Genomic DNA, 17,710 nt, shown 5'->3' with positions numbered 1-17,710 from the left:
TATGACTGTGTGTAGTACTACGATATGAATGTAAATAATATCGAGCGGCCCCTCGAATAACTGGTCCGCTCAGCATGGGTAAAAGCTTCTCTAATTTCTCCCGAAATGTGAATGAGAGTGAGTGGTTGGTTGGAGTTCCTTCGAATGAACTGTCAGATGAGTGGTTGAGCACCCACCGGATCCAGCCGTGGTTGGAGCCGAGTTACTTTTGGCGGGTGGTCGCGACGCAGGCGTCGCCCCGCTTTTGAGATAACCTTTTCTGCGACCTTTAACCGCAGAATAAGCTATAGTGGAGGGGAAACTATTTGTCTCTGGGTTTTGAAAGCCATTCGGCAGCACCCGGGATTTGGTAGTAGAGGATCGAGGTCTGGGGATATTCAAAAGAAATTGAAGCCGTATACAAAAAGACTTCGGGGAAACTTGCGTAATTTCGTGAACGATTGCGTAGTTCCGGTCACGAAGATATGACTCTTGCTTTAAACTGAGGACTCCAAAGATCTGATTTTTCACTTTGTTCTGGATCGTGGAAGAGGCAGGAGTGGTTTAGTTTTTTTTATCGCGCCTCGGTGTGGTTTTATAGGTAAAGATAAAAATCGTGAGATTCTCTATATCAGTTTTGCCAGTAATTAGTTTTCCCTTTCCAGTTATAACTCGTACAAGTTAAGTGGCTTCCCGCATATCGAAGCAGTGGTTTAGAGTCGGTATTCGGAATTAAGGTAAGGTGCAAATGGTGGGCAGTGCAGTGCGTGCCCTAATTCCAACTTGTCGTTGGATGAGTGTTTTTCGTGCAGGTTTGAAGCTGCAGCATCCCGTCACACCGATCATCATCCGTCATCAACCGCTTCTGACCCCGCCATCCAGCTACAAAGTTCCCGGTGAACCATCCGGAAGAGCGACGACCGTCAAATTCGTGCTAGCTAGGGAGCAACAGGATAGGATCTTCGAGCGACCCACGTAAAACCATAGTAGTGTGAGTACTCATTTCCTTTTTTTGACATGCGCATGATCAATTTTGTTTAAACCCGCAAATGCCGGTTCAGTGAGCTAAGTGACAGCGTTTTCGTGACAAGCTCAAAAAGCCCGGGTTCGAAACCCGATTATCAGTTTTTTTGTTCGGCGGTTATATTTTTCCCACCCCGTGAAAATCCTAGGTCAGCGATGAAATCGCCGTATTACACGCAAACACGCCGACTGTATATGCACGCACCGTAAGTTAAGCCACTCATTTTCGGATGAACACCAGGTTAGGTAGTTAGATTTTTGATATGCTTGGGGAAGGGAGAGAGACAGGATAGGCAGTGACCATGTTGGTTAGCGCGCTGCGAGGAAAATAGCTGGCAAGTTGGAAGGCCTGGGTTCGAGACCCGAAATGTGAAATAAATATTTTTTTGTAAGCGAATTATGAGTTGAAGTGATTAAACAGTTTTTTTTGCAGTAAACTATTTTTTGGTATTTTCTGGTATAGGTAGTTTCACGATTTTCGGTCGTTTCCGTTTTTAGCGAGCAGAGTTGACTCCTTTTTTCTTCGACTCCACCTTTCCTAAATCGGCCACGATTGGGGACCTTGTGTTTGAGTAGATCTTTGCCCGTGATGATAAAAAGCGTTAGAGCTAATCAATTATACCGGTCTGAGGCCTTCTTTGTATACTGTTTTGATTTCTAGCGAATGTTTTCAGACTGGTAATCAAGGTACCTGAGTCCAGTTGGACCATTCTGGAGCCAGAACTCTGAAACAAATAGTACCCGCCCGTAGGAGGGGTCTCAATAGCTGGGCACACCGAACAAGGCGAATGGTCTCCTTCGGGAGTAGCGCTGAAGCCATCCGCTAAATATTGATTTAGGCTCCGGCTCCAACTGTCTCGGGTTACAATTGGCGCCCAACAAGATTTGGCACGTTTTTTTGTTGGAAAGTACAACTTTCTTCGGCATTTTAATGTAGAATACATTTAAGCTTTCAATATAGGGGTCCCGTTTCAAAATATCGGCTGCGGCGCCGCGTCAGATTTTGAACGTTAATAACTTTTATCATACTTAACAGATTGATTTTTAGGCCAATTTGTTGAAAATATGTTCCACTATGCTGTATTAAAATTTGAAGTATGTATAACATTCACTAATAACAAAACATTGTGTTTTGAAAAATCTTTCGAAAACAACTCGGAAAAGTGAAAATTTTCAGCCCATCCCGCACAGAGCCGTCACTATGGTGGAACAATAAAATAATGAAAAGTTTATATATAGGTCCACTACATGTTTGTTCCTATGATTATTCGCATTGAGTTGCTTGACGAGAGCAGTTGGTGGGGGAAAGACGTCATATTCCTTTGGTTAGGCCATTAGAAGCCGGACGGAAAGGAAAGGCTCATGCATGGCACGAGAACGAGCGAGAAAGCGATTGTAGTGCATATTAGCGCGATTATATAAATATCTGTCGGTCGGTTTTTCTCATCATTCGTATTCGTTCAAGCACTAGCAAGCAGCCAGTCCACCGAAGGAAAGCAGTTGGCGATGACGACGGTCGGAAAAAGTGCCCCAGCTACTGGTGACTCATCGCAACCCGATCAGGAACTGTCGCCCTGCAAGAATTTCGCCCCAACTAAAGGGCAACAGAGCAACTAATCAGTAGGCTATCGTTCCAGCGTCTGGGTCGTGAGATTGTGCAGGACTGCAAAGTCGAGCTACGCTTACAAAGCTCAGTCGTAATGATGCCCCGTGAAGCCAACGATGCCTACTTGGTCGGTTTGTTCGAGAATGCAAAATAGTGCGCCAAGCGCATAACGCGGGGAGTGCGTCTAAATTATGCTCCCGCAATAAAACAATAAACGGTTCTTTACAGGACCAATTAGTTATGTGTTAATAAGAGTTAAACTGAAATTTACATTTTATGGTGTATAACAAATAATTTTCAGAAAGCTATATAAGAAATACGATGTGTGGAAAGAAAGAAAGAGAATTTAAATTATCCTCTCTCGCTCGTTTTCGTGCACTGCTTTTCCATTCCTTTCTGCTGCTAATACCATCATAACTAAAACGAATGTGGGTGTTCCCCCACTATCCCATGGCCAGTATCAGCGTCAACAAATAAGACAAAAGAATTTAGATTTGTGAAAATCTTTTCCTTCCTTCTTTTCAAATCTGCAACATTCTTTGAAAATATTGTTGGAATGTTGTTATTGAAAAACTGAACATGCAAGTTTGCTAGCACTGGCCAATAGATTGAAGGCGATGAAAAGACAGAATATTCGTTTTGGTTATGCTAGTATTGGTAACCGAACGGAAAGGAAAGGCACAGGAATGGGGTCTCTGGGTTTTGAAACCCATTCGGCAGCACCCGGGATTTGGTAGTAGAGGATCGAGGTCTGGGGATATTCAAAAGAAATTGAAGCCGTATACAAAAAGACTTCGGGGAAACTTGCGTAATTTCGTGAACGATTGCGTAGTTCCGGTCACGAAGATATGACTCTTGCTTTAAACTGAGGACTCCAAAGATCTGATTTTTCACTTTGTTCTGGATCGTGGAAGAGGCAGGAGTGGTTTAGTTTTTTTTTTATCGCGCCTCGGTGTGGTTTTATAGGTAAAGATAAAAATCGTGAGATTCTCTATATCAGTTTTGCCAGTAATTAGTTTTCCCTTCCCAGTTATAACTCGTACAAGTTAAGTGGCTTCCCGCATATCGAAGCAGTGGTTTAGAGTCGGTATTCGGAATTAAGGTAAGGTGCAAATGGTGGGCAGTGCAGTGCGTGCCCTAATTCCAACTTGTCGTTGGATGAGTGTTTTTCGTGCAGGTTTGAAGCTGCAGCATCCCGTCACACCGATCATCATCCGTCATCAACCGCTTCTGACCCCGCCATCCAGCTACAAAGTTCCCGGTGAACCATCCGGAAGAGCGACGACCGTCAAATTCGTGCTAGCTAGGGAGCAACAGGACAGGATCTTCGAGCGACCCACGTAAAACCATAGTAGTGTGAGTACTCATTTCCTTTTTTTGACATGCGCATGATCAATTTTGTTTAAACCCGCAAATGCCGGTTCAGTGAGCTAAGTGACAGCGTTTTCGTGACAAGCTCAAAAAGCCCGGGTTCGAAACCCGATTATCAGTTTTTTTGTTCGGCGGTTATATTTTTCCCACCCCGTGAAAATCCTAGGTCAGCGATGAAATCGCCGTATTACACGCAAACACGCCGACTGTATATGCACGCACCGTAAGTTAAGCCACTCATTTTCGGATGAACACCAGGTTAGGTAGTTAGATTTTTGATATGCTTGGGGAAGGGAGAGAGACAGGATAGGCAGTGACCATGTTGGTTAGCGCGCTGCGAGGAAATTAGCTGGCAAGTTGGAAGGCCTGGGTTCGAGACCCGAAATGTGAAATAAATATTTTTTTGTAAGCGAATTATGAGTTGAAGTGATTAAACAGTTTTTTTTGCAGTAAACTATTTTTTGGTATTTTCTGGTATAGGTAGTTTCACGATTTTCGGTCGTTTCCGTTTTTAGCGAGCAGAGTTGACTCCTTTTTTCTTCGACTCCACCTTTCCTAAATCGGCCACGATTGGGGACCTTGCGTTTGAGTAGATCTTTGCCCGTGATGATAAAAAGCGTTAGAGCTAATCAATTATACCGGTCTGAGGCCTTCTTTGTATACTGTTTTGATTTCTAGCGAATGTTTTCAGACTGGTAATCAAGGTACCTGAGTCCAGTTGGACCATTCTGGAGCCAGAACTCTGAAACAAATAGTACCCGCCCGTAGGAGGGGTCTCAATAGCTGGGCACACCGAACAAGGCGAATGGTCTCCTTCGGGAGTGGCGCTGAAGCCATCCGCTAAATATTGATTTAGGCTCCGGCTCCAACTGTCTCGGGTTACAATTGGCGCCCAACAAGATTTGGCACGTTTTTTTGTTGGAAAGTACAACTTTCTTCGGCATTTTAATGTAGAATACATTTAAGCTTTCAATATAGGGGTCCCGTTTCAAAATATCGGCTGCGGCGCCGCGTCAGATTTTGAACGTTAATAACTCCCTCGAATAACTGGTCCGCTCAGCATGGGTAAAAGCTTCTCTAATTTCTCCCGAAATGTGAATGAGAGTGAGTGGTTGGTTGGAGTTCCTTCGAATGAACTGTCAGATGAGTGGTTGAGCACCCACCGGATCCAGCCGTGGTTGGAGCCGAGTTACTTTTGGCGGGTGGTCGCGACGCAGGCGTCGCCCCGCTTTTGAGATAACCCTTTCTGCGACCTTTAACCGCAGAATAAGCTATAGTGGAGGGGAAACTATTTGTCTCTGGGTTTTGAAAGCCATTCGGCAGCACCCGGGATTTGGTAGTAGAGGATCGAGGTCTGGGGATATTCAAAAGAAATTGAAGCCGTATACAAAAAGACTTCGGGGAAACTTGCGTAATTTCGTGAACGATTGCGTAGTTCCGGTCACGAAGATATGACTCTTGCTTTAAACTGAGGACTCCAAAGATCTGATTTTTCACTTTGTTCTGGATCGTGGAAGAGGCAGGAGTGGTTTAGTTTTTTTTTATCGCGCCTCGGTGTGGTTTTATAGGTAAAGATAAAAATCGTGAGATTCTCTATATCAGTTTTTCCAGTAATTAGTTTTCCCTTCCCAGTTATAACTCGTACAAGTTAAGTGGCTTCCCGCATATCGAAGCAGTGGTTTAGAGTCGGTATTCGGAATTAAGGTAAGGTGCAAATGGTGGGCAGTGCAGTGCGTGCCCTAATTCCAACTTGTCGTTGGATGAGTGTTTTTCGTGCAGGTTTGAAGCTGCAGCATCCCGTCACACCGATCATCATCCGTCATCAACCGCTTCTGACCCCGCCATCCAGCTACAAAGTTCCCGGTGAACCATCCGGAAGAGCGACGACCGTCAAATTCGTGCTAGCTAGGGAGCAACAGGACAGGATCTTCGAGCGACCCACGTAAAACCATAGTAGTGTGAGTACTCATTTCCTTTTTTTGACATGCGCATGATCAATTTTGTTTAAACCCGCAAATGCCGGTTCAGTGAGCTAAGTGACAGCGTTTTCGTGACAAGCTCAAAAAGCCCGGGTTCGAAACCCGATTATCAGTTTTTTTGTTCGGCGGTTATATTTTTCCCACCCCGTGAAAATCCTAGGTCAGCGATGAAATCGCCGTATTACACGCAAACACGCCGACTGTATATGCACGCACCGTAAGTTAAGCCACTCATTTTCGGATGAACACCAGGTTAGGTAGTTAGATTTTTGATATGCTTGGGGAAGGGAGAGAGACAGGATAGGCAGTGACCATGTTGGTTAGCGCGCTGCGAGGAAATTAGCTGGCAAGTTGGAAGGCCTGGGTTCGAGACCCGAAATGTGAAATAAATATTTTTTTGTAAGCGAATTATGAGTTGAAGTGATTAAACAGTTTTTTTTGCAGTAAACTATTTTTTGGTATTTTCTGGTATAGGTAGTTTCACGATTTTCGGTCGTTTCCGTTTTCAGCGAGCAGAGTTGACTCCTTTTTTCTTCGACTCCACCTTTCCTAAATCGGCCACGATTGGGGACCTTGTGTTTGAGTAGATCTTTGCCCGTGATGATAAAAAGCGTTAGAGCTAATCAATTATACCGGTCTGAGGCCTTCTTTGTATACTGTTTTGATTTCTAGCGAATGTTTTCAGACTGGTAATCAAGGTACCTGAGTCCAGTTGGACCATTCTGGAGCCAGAACTCTGAAACAAATAGTACCCGCCCGTAGGAGGGGTCTCAATAGCTGGGCACACCGAACAAGGCGAATGGTCTCCTTCGGGAGTGGCGCTGAAGCCACCCGCTAAATATTGATTTAGGCTCCGGCTCCAACTGTCTCGGGTTACAATTGGCGCCCAACAAGATTTGGCACGTTTTTTTGTTGGAAAGTACAACTTTCTTCGGCATTTTAATGTAGAATACATTTAAGCTTTCAATATAGGGGTCCCGTTTCAAAATATCGGCTGCGGCGCCGCGTCAGATTTTGAACGTTAATAACTTTTATCATACTTAACAGATTGATTTTTAGGCCAATTTGTTGAAAATATGTTCCACTATGCTGTATTAAAATTTGAAGTATGTATAACATGCACTAATAACAAAACATTGTGTTTTGAAAAATCTTTCGAAAACAACTCGGAAAAGTGAAAATTTTCAGCCCATCCCGCACAGAGCCGTCACTATGGTGGAACAATAAAATAATGAAAAGTTTATATATAGGTCCACTACATGTTTGTTCCTATGATTATTCGCATTGAGTTGCTTGACGAGAGCAGTTGGTGGGGTAAAGACGTCATATTCCTTTGGTTAGGCCATTAGAAGCCGGACGGAAAGGAAAGGCTCATGCATGGCACGAGAACGAGCGAGAAAGCGATTGTAGTGCATATTAGCGCGATTATATAAATATCTGTCGGTCGGTTTTTCTCATCATTCGTATTCGTTCAAGCACTAGCAAGCAGCCAGTCCACCGAAGGAAAGCAGTTGGCAATGACGACGGTCGGAAAAAGTGCCCCAGCTACTGGTGACTCATCGCAACCCGATCAGGAACTGTCGCCCTGCAAGAATTTCGCCCCAACTAAAGGGCAACAGAGCAACTAATCAGTAGGCTATCGTTCCAGCGTCTGGGTCGTGAGATTGTGCAGGACTGCAAAGTCGAGCTACGCTTACAAAGCTCAGTCGTAATGATGCCCCGTGAAGCCAACGATGCCTACTTGGTCGGTTTGTTCGAGAATGCAAAATAGTGCGCCAAGCGCATAACGCGGGGAGTGCGTCTAAATTATGCTCCCGCAATAAAACAATAAACGGTTCTTTACAGGACCAATTAGTTATGTGTTAATAAGAGTTAAACTGAAATTTACATTTTATGGTGTATAACAAATAATTTTCAGAAAGCTATATAAGAAATACGATGTGTGGAAAGAAAGAAAGAGAATTTAAATTATCCTCTCTCGCTCGTTTTCGTGCACTGCTTTTCCATTCCTTTCTGCTGCTAATACCATCATAACTAAAACGAATGTGGGTGTTCCCCCACTATCCCATGGCCAGTATCAGCGTCAACAAATAAGACAAAAGAATTTAGATTTGTGAAAATCTTTTCCTTCCTTCTTTTCAAATCTGCAACATTCTTTGAAAATATTGTTGGAATGTTGTTATTGAAAAACTGAACATGCAAGTTTGCTAGCACTGGCCACTAGATTGAAGGCGATGAAAAGACAGAATATTCGTTTTGGTTATGCTAGTATTGGTAACCGAACGGAAAGGAAAGGCACAGGAATGGCACGAAAACGAGCGAGAGAGCGATAGTAGTGCTTTCTCGTGTTTTCATATATGAATATTGGTCGGTCGGTTTTCCTCATCATTCGTATTCGTTCAAGCATTAGCAAGCAGCCAGTCCACCGAAGGAAAGCAGTTGGCAATGATGACGGTCCGCAAAAGTGCCCCAGCTACTGGTGGCCCATTGCAACCTACTACCGATCAGGAACTGTCGCCATGCCAGTATTTCGCCCCAACTAAAGGGCAACGGAGCAACTAATCCGCTGGCTAACGTTCCAGCGTCTGGTTCGTAAACTTGTGTATTACTTCAAAGTCGAGCTACACTTACAAAACTCAGCCGTAATGAAGCCAGTGATGCCTACTTGGTCGGTTTGTTTGAGGATACAAAATAGTGCGCCAAGTACGTAACTTTCTCGCAAAAGAAATCAAACCGGCTCACAGTGTCCGCTGGGAGTGGGCGTAAATTACAATAAAAGCAACGGTTCTTTTCAGGACCAATCAATTGTGTTCTAGTGAGAGTTAAACTGAAACTTTCATTTTAAGATGTGTAATTTTCAACAAGTAACATAATACGTTGTGTGGAAAGAAGTAGCTTGCACACGGAACAAAAATTTAAATAATCCTCTTGCTCGTTTCGTGCACTGCTTTTCCATTCCTTTCTACTGCTATTATCAGTATTACCAAAACGAATGTGCGTGATCCCTCACCATCCCTCTAGTGATCAGTGTTGCTTCAATTGCATGTGTTTAAGAGAAACGTTGAAGTCGCATGCTTCTATTCGAGCTTTTTGGCAGCCTCAGTGAACTATCTGCATTAAATGATTTTTTTGTGCAGCTCCGTGCTAGTAGCAAACAAAATGGCCCTACCAGTTTCTGATTCGTGAGATTGTGCAGGATTTCAAAGTCGAGCTAAGCTTATAAAGTTCAGCCGTAATGGTACTCGAAGAAGCCAGTCTTGTCGTTTTGTTCGAGGCTACAAAACAGTTCGCCAGGCATGTAACTATCATGCCAAATATATCCAACGATCCAGCGCATCACCATCAACGCCGATATCAAAGGTTCTTTTCAGAACCACCATTATTACCATAGAGAATTATTTGAAAATTTCCCATTCAAACGTGATTCTGTTGAATATTATTAGATTTAAATTAACGTCTCGAATTGAAATCACGGCGCTCCGGACATTATCCACCCATCTTTTTTATTGTGACCACGACTAACGATTTAATATATACACCCCATTTCAATATTTCGGAAGGAACAGAAGGTCGAGTTTGGAAAGTTTGTAACTTTCATTGTACTTAACCAAATTACACAATGTTCGCACTAATGATTCAGAAATATGACCAGGAATCTTCTATTAGATTTGTAAGTATTTATAATTTACATGAATAAAGAAAAATTGATTTTCAGGAATCAATTATTATCTGTTCTGCCATTGGCCAGTACTATGCGACTTCCTCATGCTAACAATTCATTTCACCGTTAGCCATCTCCCTCACCAAGGCCAACAACGCCAACAAAAACGGTCCTTTTCAGGACCACCATCATTTTCGTAAAGAATAATTTGAAATATTCCTCGCCCAAATCACCTTTTGTACGAAAATTCCAATGAGTATCAACATATTTGAAGAACGTATTCCTTATGTATTCTACATCTCTCCGGTTATGTCGCAGACATTACCCACCCATCTTTTTTTTCCCTTAGATTAGTTTGGATTTGCTCAATGGTTAAGTTGGTTTAAGTTGTAAATACATAAATATTTTGTAGAATAAGTTTATTGCTCTTCTTTACCATATTTTTACATTTATTTTATCAATTCCTTACTATATACTCACTACGTTTCATTATACCTAATACAAATTATATAAATAAATACTACTTCATATCCACGTACAAAATGGATAGATTTCCTTATTCTGAACATTTGAACTCTGAAGAAGTTGATTATGAACTTATGATCAAAGGTCAGTTGGAGGCAACTAACCTTGAACTGGTAAACAGAGACTTTCTAAGGACGTTGTTCAAGTCCGATGTCAAAAATAGTCAAAACTATCGTTCGCCGTTAAATATTTCGGAGGAATTTTCCCATATTTCTGGGAGAGTCGCGGATTTGTTTAGATCGTTAAATCGGTTTGGTGTTGAACCACGATTTGAGTCGCGTTTACTACATTACTGGTATCGAGCGAAACGCTGTCAGGCAGTGAGTGAGGATCAAAAGAAGATGAAGAAAATGATCCCCAGTTCTTCTCATCTAAGCAGATAAGTGGAAAGAAGTCAAGCTATGTAGCTCTTCGGAGTAACCACAGATTACGATGAGAAGAAACACCTACGGGGAAATTTTTTTACTGGCAGCTATTAGCAGCTTTGTTTGTTTCTCCGAAAGATAACTGCGCTGAGAAATCATTAGAAGTTTGTGCTGACTCTTTAAACCAGTATTGCGGTTCACGACGCCTTAGAATGAGCAGGGGCAATGACCTGTACAAAGTAATATGCTATGAATCATAAAGCGAGCCCTTGCGATGATTTCGACAAACGGCCGTGATCAAGCGAAGAAAAGAGGAGCAAGCCTCTTATGCAACTCTCAGTGTGCTTTCAGAGAATACAAATGAAGCAACGGTAGCCGCCAACATAGCCTTTGTGTAGTGGACGCAACTTCACCAAAACAGCTATGTAAAAGGTAGTGACTACAAGGTGGATTCTTCCACATTGGATCAAGCACGACAAGCATCGTGTTATAAATAGTATTGTAAATAGTAGTATTAGTTAGATTAGTATGCAATTCCTACGATTTGTCCTATCTCTTATTCTCTACTGTTATTTTTTAAATTAATATTAATCGATAATTTCAGAAACTTACGGTTTTCTTATTTTTTCGCTATTACACAACGTAAATTTTTTTGAAATCTTCTATAATTTTGTTCCTATATTGTAAATTATTCCTTATTTTTTACTTCTTCCATATTATTTTCTTTGATTCCTAAAATATAATAAATTGAATTAGTAATTTTAACCGAATCCAGTATCACTTGATAATTTTAACGATTTTCTTACCTTTTCCCATTTATTTTCCAGTTCGATATCATTTTCATTAGTCCTTTCTAACAGTCCATTAGTAAAAAAATGTCCGCTTCGATCAATACTTTTGCTCAGTTCAGCATTTCCCTACATCCATTCCATCCAATTTGTTCTCCTTCTTCCCCATCCTTCTTTCTGCAGCAAGCTCTTGGTGTAGGTTGAGGTTTGCCATCTGAAAGCAGCTACACCTGCGAAGAAAAAAGAAAAAAACGTCTCTTTTCAAACTTACATCGACACGATATGATACGCAAAATACTCTCCTTACGATAGCACGTCTGGTATCCGCTGACTTCCTGCGTAGCACTACTTTTTCGCCGGAAAAACCGCGATAAATTTTCACAAAAATTTTCTACTACCGAACGCGACGAGTTAAAGTTACGGTTTGTTACGGTTACGGTTTGACATTTGGTAGAACAGGTTTATTGGTATTGGCCTGGGACGGGACCTGCGGATTCGTGTTTTCTTATTCTTTCTTTTTGTTTGTTATATCTTACTTCTTCGATTCACACACACTAATACTTGGTGTAGTTCAAGAAATGACATGACTTTTTTAAAGAACAAACAAGAATTGAACTTTCAAATTTTTTTTGTGAATTCATTATCATGGAGTGCAAGGTCAAAAATTGCGGTCGAAGCAAAGCGAAAAATCCGGAGATGATTTCACCATTTTCCGGTGAATCCCGATTTGTGAGAACAGTGGGTGAAGTTCACAAGAATTACCGATCTCGAAATTAATGAAAACACTATCATCTCCACTATCATTATTGATCTAATGATTAATTTATTGAAATATTTGAAAAAAAGTTAGCATTTACTTAATTTCAAATAAAATACTCCCCATATTAATCACTCTGAGGACAGCCGGTTCAATCTGACATTTGCGTGCTGGATCAATTTGACACGCGTTTTTTTTCTTTCCGCAGGTCCCGTCCCAGGTATTGGCAAGAGAATGAGTGACGCGTGAGAGGGATGAATGAGAGTTCAACATGTGTGATCGAGGGGTGACTGTATGGTATTTTTTCTTGATAATTTATGTTGTGAGTTTTTCGTGGTCAAACAATTTTGACGGTCAGAAATTCTCGCTTCGTTCGATTTGCGTTTTTGGATTATCGTGAACATTTTTTTCTGGAGAACTCCAGAGTAGTTCACAATAACCGGAAACAGACCCCCATTTAAAGGATGTGATGTTGAATCCGTTTTGCTTGGATGTTATTCCGAGGTTTGGAGCAAAAAATTCAGCAAAACATTCTAGTATTTTTTCACAAAGGTGAAGGTTTTACGAAGAGCGTATTTCACTTCTTAGTTTTTATACTGAGGTAAAGAAATTCGTGTCTTAATTTTTAGTTTAACTGTACATTGGAATGTTCCAATTATAGTCGAATATTATGAGTGAATGTGATTGCCAATTACCATTAGCCAAAGTTTATCGGAAAGATCAAGCAAAGTTTTTCAGTTGTTCAGTATTAGCTTGGATATTGCATTTTTTGGTTAAATTTAGTTGATTGCTGCTGGAGATCGGAGTTGAAAAATGATGATGGTCAGTAACAGATAATGTCTGCAAATAGATGATGAGTCAATTTTTGTTTGACGATGACCACATATGACTCCAGCAGTCACGATTTTCTCAATTACAAATACAAATATCCTTCGAAAATTTGATTGGTTTTCAACCAATCAAATTTTCGAAAACAAAGTGGGGAATGATGTAGTACTATGATATGAATGTAAATAATATCGAGCGGCCCCTCGAATAACTGGTCCGCTCAGCATGGGTAAAAGCTTCTGTAATTTCTCCCGAAATGTGAATGAGAGTGAGAGGTTGGTTGGAGTTCCTTCGAATGAACTGTCAGATGAGTGGTTGAGCACCCACCGGATCCAGCCGTGGTTGGAGCCGAGTTACTTTTGGCGGGTGGTCGCGACGCAGGCGTCGCTCCGCTTTTGAGATAACCCTTTCTGCGACCTTTAACCGCAGAATAAGCTATAGTGGAGGGGAAACTATTTGTCTCTGGGTTTTGAAAGCCATTCGGCAGCACCCGGGATTTGGTAGTAGAGGATCGAGGTCTGGTTTTTCACTTTGTTCTGGATCGTGGAAGAGGCAGGAGTGGTTTAGTTTTTTTTTTCTCGCGCCTCGGTGTGGTTTTATAGGTAAAGATAAAAATCGTGAGATTCTCTATATCAGTTTTGCCAGTAATTAGTTTTCCCTTCCCAGTTATAACTCGTACAAGTTAAGTGGCTTCCCGCATATCGAAGCAGTGGTTTAGAGTCGGTATTCCCGAATTAAGGTAAGGTGCAAATGGTGGCCAGTGCAGTGCGTGCCCTAATTCCAACTTGTCGTTGGATGCGTGTTTTTCGTGCAGGTTTGAAGCTGCAGCATCCCGTCACACCGATCATCATCCGTCATCAACCGCTTCTGACCCCGCCATCCAGCTACAAAGTTCCCGGTGAACCATCCGGAAGAGCGACGACCGTCAAATTCGTGCTAGCTAGGGAGCAGCGTCGTTGCTAGCATACGTCCAGTTGCTGGGCACCGACTATCGAACAACCCACGTGGGAAACATGTAATGCAGTGACCTCCATCAGGTCAGACTCTGCCAGCAAACGACCGGGCAAATCGTTTGTGGCAACCGGATCAGCATCTCTAGCGGACAGGATCTTCGAGCGACCCACGTAAAACCATGGTAGTGTGAGTATTCATTTCCTTTTTTTGACATGCGCATGATCAATTTTGTTTAAACCCGCAAATGCCGGTTCAGTGAGCTAAGTGACAGCGTTTTCGTGACAAGCTCAAAAAGCCCGGGTTCGAAACCCTATTATCAGTTTTTTTGTTCGGCGGTTATATTTTTCCCACCCCGTGAAAATCCTAGGTCAGCGATGAAATCGCTGTATTACACGCAAACACGCCGACTGTATATGCACGCACCGTAAGTTGAGCCACTCATTTTCGGATGAACACCAGGTTAGGTAGTTAGATTTTTGATATGCTTGGGGAAGGGAGAGAGACAGGATAGGCAGTGACCATGTTGGTTAGCGCGCTGCGAGGAAATTAGCTAGCAAGTTGGAAGGCCTGGGTTCGAGACCCGAAATGTGAAATAAATATTTTTTTGTTAGCGAATTATGAGTTGAAGTGATTAAACAGTTTTTTTTGCAGTAAACTATTTTTTGGTATTTTCTGGTATAGGTAGTTTCACGATTTTCGGTCGTTTCCGTTTTTAGCGAGCAGAGTTGACTCCTTTTTTCTTCGACTCCACCTTTCCTAAATCGGCCACGATTGGGGACCTTGTGTTTGAGTAGATCTTTGCCCGTGATGATAAAAAGCGTTAGAGCTAATCAATTATACCAGTCTGAGGCCTTCTTTGTATACTGTTTTGATTTCTAGCGAATGTTTTCAGACTGGTAATCAAGGTACCTGAGTCCAGTTGGACCATTCTGGAGCCAGAACTCTGAAACAAATAGTACCCGCCCGTAGGAGGGGTCTCAATAGCTGGGCAAACCGAACAAGGCGAATGGTCTCCTTCGGGAGTGGCGCTGAAGCCATCCGCTAAATATTGATTTAGGCTCCGGCTCCAACTGTCTCGGGTTACATGTGATTACAGAGGAAAATGTTGGCAAAACGATATCATTAATTAAATTCTCCCGATTGATGTTCTATAGCTGAGTTATGATCATATTTCCTTAGGGGGTGCGTTTTACCGCATCTTCCCCCTATACACGATCCCAGATTGCGCTGTACATGTGCACAGGTCTCTCCAGGACCAATTCGAGGTGAAGGAAGGACTGTTATACGGACCTGGCATCGCAGACTAAGACTATCAGCACCGGTGCGTAAGCCAATGCGTGTGTATTTTGTTTATGCTAAACGATAATAAGATATTTAGACACCCGTTTTCGCACCGGTCATTGGTAAATAGGTTGCCAAAATAATAATTCGTTTTCACGTTTTGTTATTATAGTTACCTTACATTTTTTGCAATCATGCAATAAAAATTGTTTTTTTTTAATTATATGGATTTAATTCAGTGAAAAAAATATTGCTAGAGAGAAAATACATTTATTTATTTAATTCAATAAAATCGTTTCAGTAACAAATATCGTTCTCTTTTCCAAAAATTATTTTATTGAGATGATTGCAAAATTATTCAAACTGAAAATGTCTATTGAGATTAAAGGTTAATTATTGTTTCAATGCAAAAAATGTTCGTACCATTAATTTTGCCGTTTGAAGCAATAAACATTGTATAAATGAATTCAATAAGATATTTTTTTTATCAAATATGCTAAAAGTTTCTATTTAATAATTCTGAGAAATGTGATGGTTTCGGGACGGAGATTGTCTGAAGCACATACTACGACTAGGGTTGTGGTACCGGTAATACCGGTACCGAAAATCCCGGGAATACCGACCCATTTTTGGTACCGTAATACCGGTACTGAACAAAAGCCAGTACCGGTATTTTCGGTACTATACAATTTTTTATGACAAATATGTGAACTCTGCAGGGGATCTATTTCAAAATATCGATCTGCAAGATAACGTTTAATTATATTAATTTACCTTCTAGATAAATCGGTGAGATGACACCTTTGTGTGGGAATGAGGTGGGGCCATCATCATAATAATTCTAGAAGTTAAAGTTTTATTAGCGACATTCTGATTGGTTTCCATTATTCACTGGGTGGCGCGTAATAAGACTATGGTCTAAGTCATGTCTGTATTTGGTTTGCTCTTAAACCTTTATCTATAAAAGAACGAACAGCGATTTAGTAGCTAACAGTTTTAGACTTTGCTTCAAATGGGGCGATTTGTAATTATTGGTGATCGGAAAATTCAGCAAAACTCCATAGTTAAAGGAAAGCAAGGAGCCTTGATATGCATAGAGAATAGTAGGCAAACGAGATAAAGGTCGAAATCAATTTTCAGAAAAGCAAGAAAGGAAATACGATTAACCTGCTCGGATTTACTGCCATTCTCGCTTTGATTTACTGTTGTTAATAGGGTTTCATACATTTACCATCTGTTCAAGTCGACGAAAGTTGCACCACTTAGCAGTAATTGATTTCAAAGTGGCCTAGATTTCGAAATAAAAGAAGGTACCGTATACGAAAAATATCTTCTGCGAAATGAGTCTTGCCATTCCGAAGCATTTAAAAACAATACACATGTTTTTTGATCAGCACAAATCATTCATCTGAGAAGCATTCAAATTCAGTTTGAAGCTTTTTTCAATTTTTTAACAAAAATATTCGAGTACCGGTACTACCGGTACTAAGGGCTTCAGTACCGTAGTACCGGTTCTCGCCAAAAAGGGTCGGTACTGCGAACCCTATACGACGGCTCCGAATCAGAAGTGCAATGAAGAGGATCTCATCCTAAATATTACAAACAGGCTTGCGGTGGAAGAAGTTTTTCGGCCATTCAACGATTGTTTTGCGGAACCAGTTTATACGAACGATCGGTTTCGAAGACACTTTCGTTTTTTATGTATTTCGATACCTTTGAAGAGAAGATAATATTATATTGAAAAGCCAGAGAAAGCTGGGTTTTACTAAATTATGCGGAAGCCATCTGACATACGTCCTTCGGACGCTACAGTCGATATTCGGATGGGAGAAAATTTGGGCGTTAATCTATGTGAGAATCCTGCCATACCCCCAGATAATCGATGTTTAGATAGATTTTTACATAAATTTTGTAGCCTAAATCGTCGCTGTTGTGCTATCTTATGACAAGCGCCATTTAGCACATTTCGAGAAAAACGATTTTTAAAGTTTGAGATTGAATATCTTGAAACTTATAAATGGTATAAATAATCCAAAGAAGACAATTGATGCTTCTATCTATTCTGCATTAATCTCTCAAATATTACGAAGATCGGTTGACTATGTTGCGAGTTTTTACTAGGAATGTAAACAAAAGTCGCACTCATACGTGTCATAGGCTGATGACAAAGTTTGTATGACGTGTCATAATCGTGCATGGAAAATTTTCCATAGAAAAAAATCATCAATTTTTAACTTTTATTCATATCTTTGCGTTCATATAGTCTATAAACAATCGGTGAAATGCATTTTGAAGGAAATGAGTCAGGGAATCTAGAAAAAAAATGTTATTTTTGGTTACAGTGTTGCCAAATATCTTTTATTTCCAGTTTAATACTAAAAATGTGTTTTTCTCACAAGTCGTGTCTTTTGAAAATGTTTATGCCATTGTGTTCCTCAGACATTTTCACATATAAAAACATCTAAAACTTCAATATAGCTTGAGCAAATCCCTAGATACAGTGATTTGAAGCAAAAAACTCACAATTTCTCATCATGTTTCTCGCTATATCTAAGTAACCAAGTAGAATTTCAAAATTCTGAAAACGCCACTT

At 41.0% G+C, this 17,710-nt stretch overlaps 1 protein-coding gene across 5 annotated transcripts in view; it reads right to left on the bottom strand.

Annotated features, from left to right (window-relative positions):
• Window positions 1-17,710, bottom strand: part of LOC131682810 (polypeptide N-acetylgalactosaminyltransferase 2-like) — a 278,322-nt gene that overhangs the window by 139,835 nt on the left and 120,777 nt on the right. The window contains exons 4-5 of one of the 5 annotated variants that reach the window (XR_009304158.1): window positions 11,316-11,527; window positions 8,587-11,241 (exon numbers count right to left, since the gene is read on the bottom strand). The exons of the other annotated variants lie outside the window; for them this stretch is intronic. The gene's annotated coding sequence lies outside the window, so the exon portion shown is untranslated. Of the gene's footprint in view, window positions 1-8,586; window positions 11,242-11,315; window positions 11,528-17,710 lie in introns of those variants that run through there. 5 annotated transcript variants of the gene reach the window in all.

Source organism: Topomyia yanbarensis, chromosome 2, assembly GCF_030247195.1.
Source record: "Topomyia yanbarensis strain Yona2022 chromosome 2, ASM3024719v1, whole genome shotgun sequence".
Classification (NCBI taxonomy): Eukaryota; Metazoa; Arthropoda; class Insecta; order Diptera; family Culicidae; genus Topomyia; species Topomyia yanbarensis.
Note: the sequence above shows the minus strand (reverse complement) of the source record. Positions and strands in the feature narration are given on the sequence as shown.